The sequence below is a fragment of the Mobula birostris genome, chromosome 20 (genome assembly GCF_030028105.1).
Source record: "Mobula birostris isolate sMobBir1 chromosome 20, sMobBir1.hap1, whole genome shotgun sequence".
Taxonomy (NCBI): Eukaryota; Metazoa; Chordata; class Chondrichthyes; order Myliobatiformes; family Myliobatidae; genus Mobula; species Mobula birostris.
The window spans coordinates 56,456,742-56,472,552 of record NC_092389.1 but is presented as its reverse complement, the minus strand read 5'-3'; the positions used below and the strand labels follow the sequence as shown (position 1 = coordinate 56,472,552).

At 49.4% G+C, this 15,811-nt stretch overlaps 1 pseudogene; it reads right to left on the bottom strand.

Moving 5' to 3' along the window:
• Window positions 1–3,828: 3,828 nt before the first annotated feature.
• Window positions 3,829–5,018, bottom strand: LOC140184993 (uncharacterized; annotated as a pseudogene).
• Between the last annotated feature and the right edge of the window lie 10,793 nt (window positions 5,019–15,811).

The window sequence follows — 15,811 nt, the reverse complement described above, 5'->3', positions numbered from 1 at the left end:
GGAAAGTTTTAACCCTGCAGCTTTCAGGCAGCCGAGCACCTTCAGTAGCCTCGCTTCGTGTTCTTCCAAGGTGGATCCAAATACTGTGAGGTCATCCAAATTCATGAGCACCTCAAGCAAGTTCATATACCCAACCATCTTCTCCATGACCCGCTGGAAGTTTGCACGGGCTCCCGATATGCCCTGGGGCATCCTTTCGAACTGTTAGCATCCCAGGGGACATATAAATGCCGTCTTCTATTTGTCGGCCTCACTCATGGGGATCTGGTAATATCCACTCCTCAAATCCAGCAAACTGAACCACTTTGCACCACTCAGACAGGCCAGTGCGTCTTCGACCCGCGGGACCGTATACTGGTCAGGCACGGTGCGCCTGTTCAGAGTCCTCTATTCCACACACATGTGTACCTTCCCGTTCTTCTTCCGGGCCACTACTACTGGGGACGCATAGGGGCTTCGGGACTCAGTGATGATCCCAGCTTCCTTCAACTTACACAAATGCTGCCGCACGTCTTCCATGTCTGCTAGTCGCCGCGATCTCTCTCTAAACGGGGTGTCCTCGGTCACCCGGATAGTGTGACGAGTGCTCTTGGATCAACCCACATCAAACTCGACAATGGAAAATACACCTTCCAATTTGAACATCTTCTCTACTAGCCTCCTTTTCCAACCCGGCGGCACCGGGGAGTCCCCGAAGTTGAATGACTCAGCGGTCAACTTCCTCCGCTTTTCCAATAGTTTCTCCTCGGCGTGCCTCACGGGGGCGCTAAACGTTACCGTCACCGGGCACAAATGCGCCAGGGGCATTCCCCGCTTGAAGGTGACCTCCGTCTTCGTAGTGTTCCTGACGATCACTGCCATCCTGCTCGCCGAGGGCTTCTGCAATTACGGCCTCACCAGTAGCCCAGCGGGAAATCCCGACACCCCCTTGTGGTTCTCCAGAGCGTCCACTAAGAAGGGTTCGCCCTCAGGCACTCCGGAAAATATGGTGGGTCTCCATCACTTTCGCTATTTCCCCGGGCCGTATCACCATTGGATTCGACTGGGTGAACCACACAGTCCCTCGTTTAAATTTGGTATCCAGCCCAAAGCTGCCACGCACTTCCTCAAAAGCACCTTGAAACACTGGGTGCAGGAAGAGGGTCTCCAAAAAGCTCTCCCTCGCCTTCTCCTTACAGGCCCCCATGAGCCTCCTCACCAGGGGGGAGTTGGTCCCCACCAGAATTGAAACGCAGCCCTTCTCAACAGGGAAACCAGCACGAATGTATCAAGACCCTCAGACACTCCCACATCGGCCTCCGAGAACTGCAGTTTCACTGACAAATAACCGTGGTATGGATAATCACCAGCACTAAGACCCCAAATCTCCAGTGCACCGAATGGTGTCAAGGGTAAATGCTTCAGATACCGGTTGTAAAACGAATGGTACAGTAACGTGACCTGCGATCCCGTGTCGAGTATGGTTTAAGCGAAGGTACCCTCTGTCAATAGCGACGCACTGGAGTGTGGTCCCACTAAGCCTTCAGGAATAGGGTCTTTTGCTTTCGGGAGTTCCTTGGTACATTGCTGGGAATGTGTTCCCCCAGAGACACCAGGCCGTTCCCTCACTGGGTCCCTTCTAGGTTTCCCCAACGACTCTCACTTCCGAGGTACCCGGGGGCTCACTCTCCTTCTAGCGTGACACCTGCTGCCAGCAGCGCTCCGCACTGTTCATCCCCTTGGGGGATCTGCAGCCCCCCCATCAGCTCCGTCATATGGGGGGGGGGGTCACATCCGCTGATAACAACCGACGTATCTCCACTCTGCCACAATCTCCTCTACCGCTCCCCGGGGTAGGCTATCTGTGGTCACTTCACCGCAGGGGACACCACCGAGGACTGTACCCTGCTGACTGAGTCGTCCCACGCTTCCGCCGCGTTCTCCTCTTCCCGTACCTCTCTGATCAGCTTACCAAAAGATTGAAGGGATGCGTGTTGCGAGACTGTCAGAGATCCCACACAATCAGATCATGGGACAGTGCGCCCCTGGCTATATATCCGTCCCAGCTCAGCCGCCGGAATGACCCCTCTGCACCGTAAGTAATTTAGCTGCCTCTGTAGCTGTAAAATAAAAGCAGAAAACTTTTCCCACTTCTCCTGACGCATGTTTTGAAACCCTACCAGGAGCTCCACTGGGCTTCCAGTCGGACCAAAAGCATTGCCCAGTGCTTGCAGATAACTGACAGCTGTCGCTACAGGATAATTTAACCTGACAGCACTCACGTCAGCGGCACGCCCATTCAAACTTTTAACCAATCTCTGTCGCTTTTCATCATCCGAGCACTGCCATCATCTAACAACTGAAAGGTCCGTTCCACCCACGTCTTATACTCCTCCTCCCCTTTAGGGGTGGGCGTAATTCCAGAGAATAGGCGGAGCCCGCCATAGCTGGGACCTGGAATCTGATTTTCCCATTTACTTCCCAGAGATGTAAGGGCGGATACAACCTCAGAATTCTCATTCTTCACCGGGGGACGTGGACTAATAAGACCTTCCAACTCCGACCACTCTTTCCCCTCACTCCTCAGAAATGACAGAACCCTGTCTTTGAAATCTCCGCCGCCAGCTACCTCGGCGCTGGTCTGCATGAGAACAAAAGCTGTATCCGCCATTTTATCAAGTCTCCGCTCACAATCGCAACTTCAACAGAACTTAACTGTGGAATTAACAATTCATCCGGAGTACATATATCTGCCCCACTGGTTCATTTCGCAGGGTAATCACTCAGCATCCAACGGAATCAATCCCGAACGTAGCCCCCACAATTGTAATTCTCGCTTTGCCTGGCGGCTTAATCTAGGGGGTGATAACCCCCTGCCCGGCCAAACTGAAGAAATCTCGTTTGGGTGGATGCTGCTCGACGTGTCCCTTGTTACAAATCAGTGCCCAGAAATAACAAACAGTACACACTTTGCGATTAAACGATTAAGCTTTATAACTCTTACTTTGACTGTATGGTTAGTAGAGAAACAAAATTGAAAAAAGGACCCAATCTTATTAAACAGTCTGTGCGCAAAATTGGAGCTCACTGATAGGCCGATCGGTCCCCATTGGCCTCCTCCGATCGTCACTGCCCTTTGGACCCTCGCTCCGAGTCCACCCTGTCCGGCGGTCCAGCAAATCTCTCCATTCGCGTCTTCTCTCTCCACCTTTGTCTCTGATAAAATCAACTGGTCCCAGATTCACGAGACACAGCAACAAAGTCCTGATTGGCTGACATGCATCCCAGAGTCCTGTTATCGCCAGCCATAACACGAACATTGCTGCTACAGAGAAACCGTTACTTCAGCAGTGAACATTACAAAGAAGCCATTACATTAGCAGTGAAACCTCACAGCACGTTACGCATACGAGAAGCATCTGGCTTCTCTTGGGCTGTATTCCCTGGAGTTCAGGGGAATGGGGGTGGAGGGGAATCTCATTGAAATATTCAGAATGTTAAATGCTCTGAACAGATTAGGTATGTGAAAGTTATTTCCCATGGTAGGGGAGTCTATGACAAGAGGGCACAATTTCAGGATTGAAGGACATCCATTTAGAAAACAGATGAGGAGAACTTACTTTCCTCAGAGGGTGGTAAATTTGTGGAATTTGTTGCCATATGCAACTGTGGAGGCCAAGTCATTGGGTGCATTTAAGGCAGAGAGAGATAGGTTCTTGATTAGACAGGGGATCAAAGGGTTTGGGGAGAAGGCAGGGGAGTGGGGATGACTGGAAGAATTGGATCAGCCCATGACTGAATGGTGGAGCAAACTCGAAAGGCCGGATGGCCGACTTCTGCTCCTATATCTTATAGTCTTAATTGAGTTGTCTGAGTGAATCCTTTCTCACATTTAGAACAGGTGAGTGGCATCCCCCAGTGTGAATTCGCTGATGTATTTTAAACTCCGATGACCGAGTGAATTCCTTCCCACAATCTGAGCAGGTGAACGGTTTCTCCCCAGTGTGAATTCGCTGGTGCCTCACAAGTCCAGATGGCTGAGTGAATCCCTTCCCACATTCGGAGCAGATGAACGGTTTCTCCCCAGTGTGAACTCGCTGATGCACCTTCAATTGAAATGTCCGAGTGAATCCCTTCCCACATTCAGAGCAGGTGAATGGCCATTCCCCAGTGTGAAGTCTCTGATGTTCTTTCAGTTGAGCGGAATGGGTGAATCTCTTCCCACATTCTGATCAGGTGAATGGTTTCTCCCCAGTGTGGTCTAACTGGTGTGTCAGTAGTCTAGAACGCCAAGTGAATCCTTTCCCACAGTCTGAGCAGGTGAATGGCCTCTCCACAGCGTGAACAAACTGATGATCTTTCAGCTGAGCTGCATCGGTGAATCCCTTCCCACATTCTGAGCAGAGGAATGGTTTCCCTCCAGAGTGGGTTTGCTGGTGTCTCAAGATCTGAGATGAATCAGTGAATCCTTTCCCACATTTAGAGCAGCTGAGCGGCCTCTCCCCAGTGTGAACTCGCTGATGTACCTTCAGTTGAAATGACCGTGCAAATCCCTTCCCACATTCAGAGCAAGTGAACGGCTTCTCCCAAGTGTGAACTTGCTGATGCTCCTTCAGTACAGATGACCGAGCAAATACCTTTCCACATTTAGAGCAGGTGAATGGCTTCTCCCTAGTGTAAACTCGTTGGTGTGTCAGTAGGTCAGATGACCGAGTGAATCCCTTCTCACAGTCTGAGCAGGTGAATAGTCTCTCCCCAGTGTGCACTAACTGATGTTGTAGGAGGTGATTTGACTGAATGAATCCTTTCCCACAGTCTGAGCAGTTGAATGGCTTCTTCCCAGTGTGAACTCGCTGGTGAGTCTGTAGGTTGGACGATTGAGCAAATCCCTTCCCACAGTCTGAGCAGCTGAATGGCCTCTCCCTGGTGTGAACACGCTGGTGTCTCTGTAGTTTGGAGGAGTGAGTGAAGCCGTTCCCACAGTCTGAGCAGGCGAACGACATCTTTTCAGTGTGAACTCGTTGGTATCGCTGTGGCATGGTTGAGTGTGTGAATGCCTTCCCACCGTCCGAGCAGGTCAATGTCCTCTCACTGGTGAATTTTCTGATATACCTTTAGCATCAATAACAGAATGGCTTCCCACTTGCAGAACAGGTGGAGCATCTCACTATGGTGTGAACTTGCTGATGTATCTTCATTACTGGATGACTGAGTGGTTCCCCTCCCTCACACAGAGCGGGTGAATGGCCTCTCCCCACTGTGAACTCACTGGCGTGTCTGCGGGTAGCCTGTGAGTGAATCTCTTCCCACATTGAGAGAAGGAGAATGATACCTCACTACGATCAATTCTCTGGCAATTCAGAAAGTCAGACGTCTGACTCCCTGGTACAATCAACGCAGTTGAGAACTGATCTCCAGTGAAGAAATGCTGGTGTGTTCTCAGCTCCCGGTTCCAGTGACTTACACAGAGTTAAAACAGAAAACTTCATTTCAGAGACAGAATACATCACCGGCTGGGATGAGATACTTCTTCATCTCCAAGAATCAACAACAGATGTGTTGGTGTTGCAAAGAAAGTATTTGGTTACTCTTTAAATATCTAGACACATAAAAACTGATGTTTTGTTGTGTTTGAGATTCCCATACCCAAGTGTTCTGCAATTTCAAACCTGTAAAAATATTTGCAAAAGACATCAATGGGTGAAAGACAATATTTCAGGAAAGATTTTAGTCTGTGGTGAGAACATAAGAAATAGGAGCAGGAGTGGTCATCTGGTCCGTCAAGCCTGATCTGCCATTGAATAAAATGATGGCTGATCTGGCCATGGACTCATCTCCACCTACCTGCCTTTTCCCCATAACTCTTAATTCCCCGACTATGCCAAATCTATCCAATCTTGTCTTAAATACATTTACTCAGCTCCTTCACTGGGGAGAGAAATCTGCGGATTCACCACCCTCTGGGAAAAGCAGTTCCTCCTGATCTGCATCGTTCCCCCAAATCTTGAAGCAATGTCCTCTAGTTCTAGTCTCATCTACCAGTGGAAACAACTTTCCTGCCTCTATCTTACCTATTCCTTTCATAATTTTACATGTTTCTATATGATCTCCTCTGAATGTGAGCTCTGGTGTCACAATTTTACCAATTTCAACACAAGTTGGGGGTACTCAACATGAGATATACCCCAGGATACTGTGGAAAGTGAGGGAGGAAATTGCTGAGCTTCTGGCGATGATCTTTGCACATCAATAGGGAGAGGAAAAGTACCAGAGGATCAGAAGGCACTGTTCCCTTTTCAAGAAGGGGAGTAGAGATCAGCCAGGAAATTACAGACCAGTGGTTCTTACTTCAGTGGAGGGCAAGTTGTTGGAGAAGCTCCTGAGAGGCAGGATTTATGAGCATTTGGAGAAGCATAATCTGATGTGGGATAGTCAGCATGGCTCTGTCTAGGGCAGATCATGCCTTATGAACCTTATTGAATTCTTTGGGGATGTAACAAAACACACTGATGAAGGTAGAGCATTGGGTGTAGTGTACATGGCTTTCAGTAAGACTTTTGATAAGATTTCCCATGTGACGGTCATTCAGAAAGTAATGAGGCAAGGATCCAAGTAGACCTTGCTTTGTGGATCCAGAACTGGCTTGCCCACAGAAACCAAAAGGTGGTTGTAGATGGTTTGTATACTGCATGGAGGACGGTGACCAGTGGTGTTCCACAGGGATGTGTTCTGAGACTCCTTCTCTTTGTGATGTTTATAAATGATCTTGATGAGGAAGGAGAAGGGTGCTGATGACACAAAAGTTGAGGGTGTTGTGAAGAGTGTGGACAGTTCTCCAGAGGTTACAGCAGGATGCAGATAGGATGCAGAACTGGCAGATGGAGTTCAGCCCAGATAAGTGTGCTGTGGTTTATTTTGGTACATCAAATTTGAAGACAAAACACAACATTATATTGGCAACGTGGAGGATCAGCGAGATTTTGTGGTCCATGTCAATTTTACACTCAAAGCTGCAGTGCTGATTGACAATGTTGTTAAGAAGGCCTTCATCAACCATGGAACTGAGTTCAAGATCGGTGAGGTACTGTTACAGCTATATGACCTTCTTTAAACCCACTGAGAGTATTGTGTTCAGTTACCTCATTACAGGAAGGATGTGGATACCACAGAAAGACTGCAGAGGAGATTTACAAGGATGTTGCATGGAATGGAGAACATGCCTTATGAGAATAGGTTGACTGAGCATTGGAGCGACGGAGGATAAGAGGTGACCTGACAGATGTGTATAAGATGATGAAAGGCATTGATCGTGTGGATAGCCAGAGACTTTTTTTCCTAGGGCTGAACTGGCAAACACGAGGGGCATAGTTTTAAGGTGTTGGAAGTAGGGTCAAACGGGATGTCAGAGGTAGTTTTTTCACACAGAGAGTAGTAGGTGCATGGAATGCACTGCCAGCGATGATGGTAGAGGCAGATACCATGGAGTCTTTTGAGAGACTGTTAGATATGTACATGGAGCTTAGAAAAACAGAGTGCAATGCGGTTGGGAAATCCGAGGCAGTTTCTAGAATAGGTTACATGGACGGCACAACACTGTGGGCCGAAGGGCCTGTAATATATTGTAGATTTCTGTTTCTATATGCACTCATCTTCTAACAAGGCCTGGATCAGTCGTTCTGATTGACCATCAAATTCTCTGACTATATTCCTGTCTGTGTGAGAATGCACTTTTTCTGCTTCTATCAACCTAAGACTTGGCTCAATTTGTCTCTGTCCTTTGGTATTATTTCAAGTTCTATTCATGTTCCACAAGACTACAAAGAGCACTTGTTTTTACATGTATCATCCTGGAGATTTACTAATTACTCAGATACCCTCCCACCAGCTGATTGACAGTGCTGAACCCATCGATGGCAATGCCACTGAATATAAAGTGGAGGGCAATGGCTATTCTCATTGGACTGCAGCACTTTTGTGATGTAAAAGCCACAAGTCACTTATCATTGAGGCAAAGGTGTTTCATATCGTTATTTACTCAGAGAGAACTAAATCTGACGGAAGGTTTTAATTCTATACAGCTCTAACTGCCATTCTCACTGACTGGAAGGTAAACTCTTCAACTGAGATTAACTGGGAAGTATATTTTTGTTCCGAGCTACTAATCCTCGGATTTACATAGCTGAAACACGGCAGTGTTCAGGAGATACATTCGCTCCCATTTCCTTCGACTGAATGGGAACAACGCTTGGTACTGTCATCAATGGCTGCCTCTTTACCCAGAAGGCTCCACGAACCAGAAACCTGTCTGTCAGCCACCTAACAATAAAGCGATGCGCATGCGCCGCAGAAACGGCGGCGGCCCAGCGCTCATTAGCCGAAAGCCTGGCGGCGCTGGGTACGGATCGTGGGGCTGAGAAAGAGGGAACGGACCGGGACTGTGCTGGGGTGCAGGACCAGTGCGCCAGCAGCTCACAGTAATAGCCCGTCAATCACGTTTCAGACGCCACTGATTAATTCCGCACCGGTAACCCCGCCTACCTGCGGCCGATCTTTGTGAGCCTCTCCTCTACTGAGCCGATGCGCGATATTTGGGATGACCTCATACGTCTGCGCATGCGCGTATGAGCAAACAGAAGTTAATCTGCAGATGCCGAAATCCCAAACAACAGACGGAAAATGCTGGAGGAAAGTCAGGGAGGCAGACAGCAGCTATGGAGAGAAGTGAACAGTCGGCGTTTCAGACCCAGACCCTTCTTCAGCACTGGAAAGGAAGGGAGGGAGTCAGAATGTGGGGCAGGTGAGGTGATAGGGTAAACCGGGAGAGGGGAGGAGTGAAGTAAAGAGCTGGGAAGTTGGTTGTTGAGAGATAAAGGGCTGGAGAATAATAATAATAGTAGTAATAATAATAATAATAATAATAATAATAATAATAATAATAATAATGAATACTCTATTGATTCCGAGTGGGAAATTCATTCGTTTCAGCGGCAACATCTAAAAGCACAGCAAGCAGCGGGCAGACTTTACTGAAAATAAAGTACAGAATAATAATATACACAATAACACTGTATGAGTGTGCAATAATAATGTTTGAAACAACAATGCAGGGACTATTGAACTATGATGTGTGTTCACCTGTCACAGAAGATTTTTGTTACGATCCTTGTGAGGGCGGAGCTGAGTGAGTTTGTTGAAAAGGGGTCGGGGGCTTTGCTGCCTATTCTGTAGGTCATGGAGAGGATGTTCCGGATTGTCCATAATCGATAACAGTTTGATCAGTGACATCCACTCCACCACTCACTCGAAAGAGTCGGGGTTGTGGCCAAGGATGGATCCAACCTTTCTGATGAGTTTATTATTCTTTCCCAACGTAAAGCAGCGAAGAAGACTGCACTCGCTACAACAGACTGGTAAACGATCTGCGACATCCTGCCTCACGTGTTCAAGGATCTCGGCTTCCTTAGAAAGTAGAGTCTGCTCATCCCGTTCTTTTAAACAGTCTTGGTGTTGGTTTTCCAGTCGTGTCTCTTGCCGAGGCGAACACCCAGGTATTTGTCCTCCTTCATCCATCGCAACTTCTTCTCCCAGAATGTGTACAGGATTCATCACAGTCCTCTCCATCCTAAAATCTATCACCATTTCCCTGGTTTTGACCACGTTCAGGAGCAGTTGATTCTTCCCTTACTATTCCACAATCCTGTTAAACCAGCCCTCTGTACCCCGAGTCCTGCCCATCTCTGATGCACCCAACTACGGCAGAGTCATCAGGGAACATTTTTTAAGTGGCCAGACTCAGAGTTGCACTGGAAGTCTGAGGTGTACCGTGTGAACAGAAACGGAGACAGGGCAATCCCTTGTGGGGCTCCAGTGTCACTCACCTCCACCTCAGGCAGAGAACCACCCAGCGGTGCCAACTGGGGTCTAGCTGTCAGGAAGGCAGTAATCCAGGAGACAGTGAATTTGTCTACGCCCACCCTTGTTCAGACAACGTGGCTGGATTGTATTGAAGGCATTAAAGAAATCAAAAAGAGTGATTCTCACAATGCCACCAGCATCGTCCCGGTGGGAGTGGGCTCTCTGCAACAGGGAGATGATGGTATCATCCGCTCCCTCATGAGGTTGGTAGGGAAACTGTAGAGGGTCCGAGGTAAGTCTGGACCGGCCTCTGCATCACCTTCATCACATGAGATGTGAGGGCAATTGGTCTGTAGTGATTGTCCTCATTAAGTTCAGATAATTACCATACTGGGTAAAGGACCAAGGCAGTAATTATTCCATATCTTTTCCTGACTTGGTCTCAGATTGTAAGGGTGCACCAAAATACCAGACAGCAGGCTCATACAGGCTTTCAGCACCCTGAGGATGATACTGTCGGTGTCAGCAGATGTAGTTAGTGCGGCTGTCTCCTACCCTGACCTACATTCACTGTCCGTCTCCCGGATGGCCTCATCTGCACGGGGTACACCGAGATACAGCTCCTTAGAGACCGTGTTAGGGATCTGGAGCTGCGGTTCGATGACCTACAGCTTATTGGAGAGAGTGAACAGGGGATGGAGCGGAGCCACAGGGAGTCAGTCACCCCGAGGCTGCAGGAGTTAGATAAGAGGGTGACGGTCAGGAGAGCGAAGGGAAGAGCTCTGGTATTGGAGGTGTCCCCTGTGGCCATAACCCTCAGTAATATTTTTCTCGTTATGAATACGATTGAGGGGATGACCTGACAGGACGAACATGGCGATCGGGTCTCTGGCACCGAGCCTGGTTCCGTGGTGCAGAAGAGGAAGAGGAAGATGCGAAATGCGGTTGTCAATAGGGGATCCCATAGTGAGGGGAACAGACAGGAGGTTCTGGCAGCCTCATAGAGATACCCGCATGGTGTGTTCCAACCCAGGTGCCAGGGTACAGGATGTCTCGGATCGGGTGCAGAGTATTCTGAAGGGAGAGGGTGAACAGCCAGAAGTCTTGGTACATGTTGGTACCAATGACACAGGTAGGAAAAGGGAAGAGGTCCTGAAGAGAGAATTCGGGGAGTTAGGTAGGAAGCTCAAAAGCAGGACCTCTGGGGTAGTAATCTCAGGATTGCTGTCTGTGCCACGTGCTCGCGAGTGCAAGAATAGCATGATCAGCCGTATTAATGTGTGGCTGAGAGACTGGTGTAGGGGGCAGGGCTTCAGATTCCTGGATCATTGGGGCCTCTTCCGGGGGAGAACCGACCTGTACGAAAAGAACGGGTTACACCTGAACCCAAAGACGTCCAATGTCGTTGCGGGCACATTTAATAGGCTGTTAGAGAAGGTTCAAACTAATTTTGCTGGCGTGTGGGAACCGAGTGATAGGGTTGTGGAAGGGGAAAGCAGAAATAAATCGAAGATAGCGTGCAACACATATAATCGAAAGAACGGGCAGGAGATGAGGCATAACCACAGGGTAGATGAGTTGAAGGGCAATAATGACATGGTGCAGTTAAAACAGAAAGCAACAAATACTGGACTGAAAGTGTAATATTTGTCTAGCCCCCTGGTAAGCCTCGGGGTCGCTCAGCTCGCTGTCGTCTAGGGAAACAGCCCTCGGCCCCGCCAAACTGGGTAATTAGTTTGTGTGGATGCCGTGTGATTTACGCCACCCCGCCCAAATAACAGACAATACACCAGATACGATTAAATGAAACAGGAAATCTGCAGATGCTGGAAATTCAAGCAACACACATCAAAGTTGCTGGTGAACGCAGCATCTCTCGGAAGACTTACAGTCGACGTTTCAGGCATAAACCTTTCTTCAGGGCTAACTGAAGGAAGAGTTAGTAAGGTATTTGAAAGTGGGATGGGGAGGGGGAGATACAAAATGATAGGAGAAGACAGGAGGGGGAGGGATGGAGCCAAGAGCTGGACAGGTGATTGGAAAAAGGGATATGAGAGGATCATGCGACAGGAGGTCCGGGAAGAAAGACAAGGGCGGGGGGGACCCAGAGGATGGGCAAGATGTATAGTCAGAGGGACAGAGGGAGAAAATGGAGAGTGAGAGAAAGAATGTCTGTATAAAAATAAATAACGGATGGGGTACGAGGGGGAGGTGGGGCATTAGCGGAAGTTAGAGAAGTCAATGTTCATGCCATCAGGTTGGAGTCTACCCAGACGGAATATAAGGTGTTGTTCCTCCAACCTGAGTGTGGCTTCATCTTTACAGTAGTGGATAGACATGTCTGAATGGGAATGGGATGTGGAATTAAAATGTGTGGCCACTGGGAGACCCTGCTTTCTCTGGCGAACAGAGCGAAGGTGTTCAGCAAAGCGGTCTCCCAGTCTGCGTCGGGTCTCGCCAATATATCGGGAGCACCGGACGCAGTATATCACCCCAGCCGACTCACAGGTGAAATGTCGACACAGTAACCCATCCAGATACACGCAGTGACATTTCTCCCCAAACAGTGGACCTTCCGCCCGTCCACGGGCGCTACATAGGCCGACCTATCTGAGAACTTCCTAATCCTTCGAGACCTCCGTACCCCTTCATCTGAACCCTAAATGTTCAGACACTACTAGGGATACCTCGGGTCTGCTTGCTAACTCCTCCCTCAGTCATGTCACCACTACAACTCGGAGCCCCCTGTCTCGTGTCCGGGGCCCCGCTTCCTTTCCTTCTTGGTCCTGCTGTAACCGAGACTGCCCACAGTTACCGCTGCCCACTACACCTGACTCAGTGGGAGAACGGCTAAACGTCGCTTTCTCAATCACGGGGAAGTTAGCGAAAGGCAGCATGTCCCACATGTGCAGCACATCATCCTTCGGATCCGTCTTCTTTCCTCATTCCCACGATCGGTAGCTGCTGTTTGAGTTTCTCCAAACTGAAGCATTTATCCGGGGCTACCCCTTCAGCCTCCTGCAGTCGAGACGTCAGCTTCTTCTGGGACTCCTCCGACTCTCGCCACAGCCTCAACAGTTCTGACTCACGCTTCTTGGCCATCTCAATCTGGGATGCAGTTACCCCACCAGCTCCTTCCTCCCTGACCTGAAAAGCAGCAGTTAAAGGATGTTCAGCCTCCAGTTTTTTTTTTCTTCCTGATGACTTCTTCCAGGTCAACTTTCAGTTTTCCACCTCATTTAAACTGTCTATAGTCATCTCCTGGTTCCTTTCAAGCGTCCGCCTCCCTTTTCCGAGATCTGTCCTCCATTTCTTCACTTCCTCGGGAGTGTTGTCAAACTCCCATCTCTGGGCTCTGGGTTTTCTGTTGGCCTTAGTCAGACCACTTCCTTGATCTTCTCCAACTAGTAAGTCTTTTCAGAATCGATGTCTTGAGTTTCCGCTGATCCCTTCGAAGGTGGGTCATTGTTTCGTCTCGCTGGATCAGTACATGACGGCAGTGTCGGCTCGGAATTCCACTTCTCCTTCTCCAATTTGATGAGCGTGAATTCCATGTCTGCAATGGTGTTCCCACAAGAGCGGCACGCAGTCTCCGGTCTGCATTTCTGAGCGCTCAGTTCAACGGTGCAAATCCCCTCTCTCCCCTGTGTCTCATTCCGATTGACGGCCTGGGTTTCCATCCCCAGGTCCACCACCGTCTACTCCAACACCAGGAAGTTCAACTGGTATGTCGAGTCATTTTTTCTCAGATTGCACCAAACTCCGCCGGCCAAAACCTCCTCTACATGTGACACTTCGCTTCTGTCGCCGGGCTCAGCCACTTGCCTCGCCTCATAGTCCCCCTAGGCGAATCCAAGCTCTAGGTGGTCATCCACGTACGTCAATACTCCACACACCTTCACTTCCCCCATAGTCTTCCTCATGCCCCGCGGGAACGTTGCAGGGGCTCCGGATATGCCCTTTGGCATCTCTTCGGGTCGGAAGAATCCTAGGGACTAATAACAGCCATCTTCTCCTCATCAGCCGCACTCCTCGGAATCTGACAACATCCATTCCTCAGATCCAGCACACTAACCACGTCCCATAATCGGCGTACATGCTGCCGAAATCTTCCACGCCGCTAAGGTCCAGTTGCTGCGACCTCTCTCTCACTGAGGTGTCTTCAGCGGTCAACTCTGCTCCCTCGTGGTAGTTCGGAGCGTCTACTAAGAGGGTCTCACCCTCAGCTACTTTCCCCAAGCCGTACAACCGCTGGGTCTCGTTTAAATTCGGTACTGGCTCAAGCCTGCTACACACATCCTCAGAAACAACTCGACACGCTGGGTGCCCAGACAATGCCCCCATGAACTCCAGGGTCATTAACCAATCATCGACTTCTGGATAACTACTGCCACTAGTACCCAAAGTCTCCAGTGCCCTTGTGGTTGTCAAGGGTAAATGCTTCAGACACCGGTTCTAAAACGAACTGTACAACAACTTGATCTGCGCCCCGGGGTCGAGGATAACTTTAGCATCGCTTCCATTTGTCCGTAACGACACCCTGGGGCGTGGTCCCTCTAAGCCTTCAGGAATAAGGCCTTTTTCTTTCGAAGTTCATTGGTACATTGCGGGGAACGTGCTCCCACAGAGACCCCAAGCCGTTTCCCCACTGGGCCTCCACTAAGTTTAGCGACCCCTCTCTGATCAGGTGAACAACTGAGGGAGGGGATGATCCCCTGAAATGACCCCCCTGGCACCGCACGCAATTTAGTTGCACTCCTAGCCGGAGAAAACACACTGAAACCCTTCCCCCCTCGTTCAAATAACTGTCTGTTGTCACTACGGTGTAATTAAACCTGATAGTTCTAACACCGTCAACAGCCCGCCTACACAAACTTTCAACCAATCCCTGTCACTCTCCCTCATCCGAGCACTGTCAATCATCTAACAACTGAGAGATCCGCTCCGCCCACGTCTCGCACGCCTCCGCCCCTCTTGGGGTGGACACCATCCCAAACGCCAGGCGGAGCCTGCCATAGCCAGAACATAGATTCGCAGACCCTACCTCCGAATCAGACCACTCTTTCCTCTCTCTCCCAACAGCATGGGCAGCCCCATGTTCTGCCCTCAACTCGTCAACGCTAGTCTGAACTCGAACAAAGACCTCGCCCATCTCGCATGCAGCAATAACCAGCAAATCACCCAAAAAGACACACATTACTGATTTAAACAGGGCAACCAGACAAAACACCACTGAATCCAATCCCGGACAAAAGCCTCTAAATGTAACCCTCCTGGCAAGCCTCAGGGTCGCTCTGCTCGCTGTCGTCTGGGGAAACAGCCCTCGCCCCCGCCAAACTGGGTAATTAGTTTGTGTGGATGTTGTGTGATCTACCCCACCCCGCCCAAATAACAGACAATACACCAGAAACGATTAAATGAATTACAGTTTGTAGATATTACAGGAACTATATAATTAATAGAGAATAAAATACAAAAGGAAAATAAAAGGCGCCACATTTATCAAAGTTCTGTCTCTTCGTACACAAACAGTCGGAGCTCCGGACCCTCCTTCTTCACCCTGCGATCCCCTCGGACCACCTCGACCTGCCGCCTGGGACCAACTGGAATTTTACCTTATTCCTGACCGCACCAGTTTCTTTCCAGAGACAAAAGGCGAGCGGAATGGTGTTTTCGTTGGCCCCAAGGTACTGTTGTTTGTGCACATGGGTGACGGCAGGAAAGAGGCCTCTTTCCGAACTCCAGGCGCTCTTCATGTAGGATCCCATCTCATTTTGTGACAATGACATTGGTGACAGTGTGCACCATCATCTCTGGATTTTCACTCATCCCCTTGACAATATCATGCAGTTGCACCGAAACACCCTGGACTGTAGCACCACTGAGGCAACACAACATCCTTGTCTGTCTTTTGCTGTCGCAGTATCTCCTGCCTGTCGCCACAAACTACTGAGTCACTTGTCACTACCACACTGCC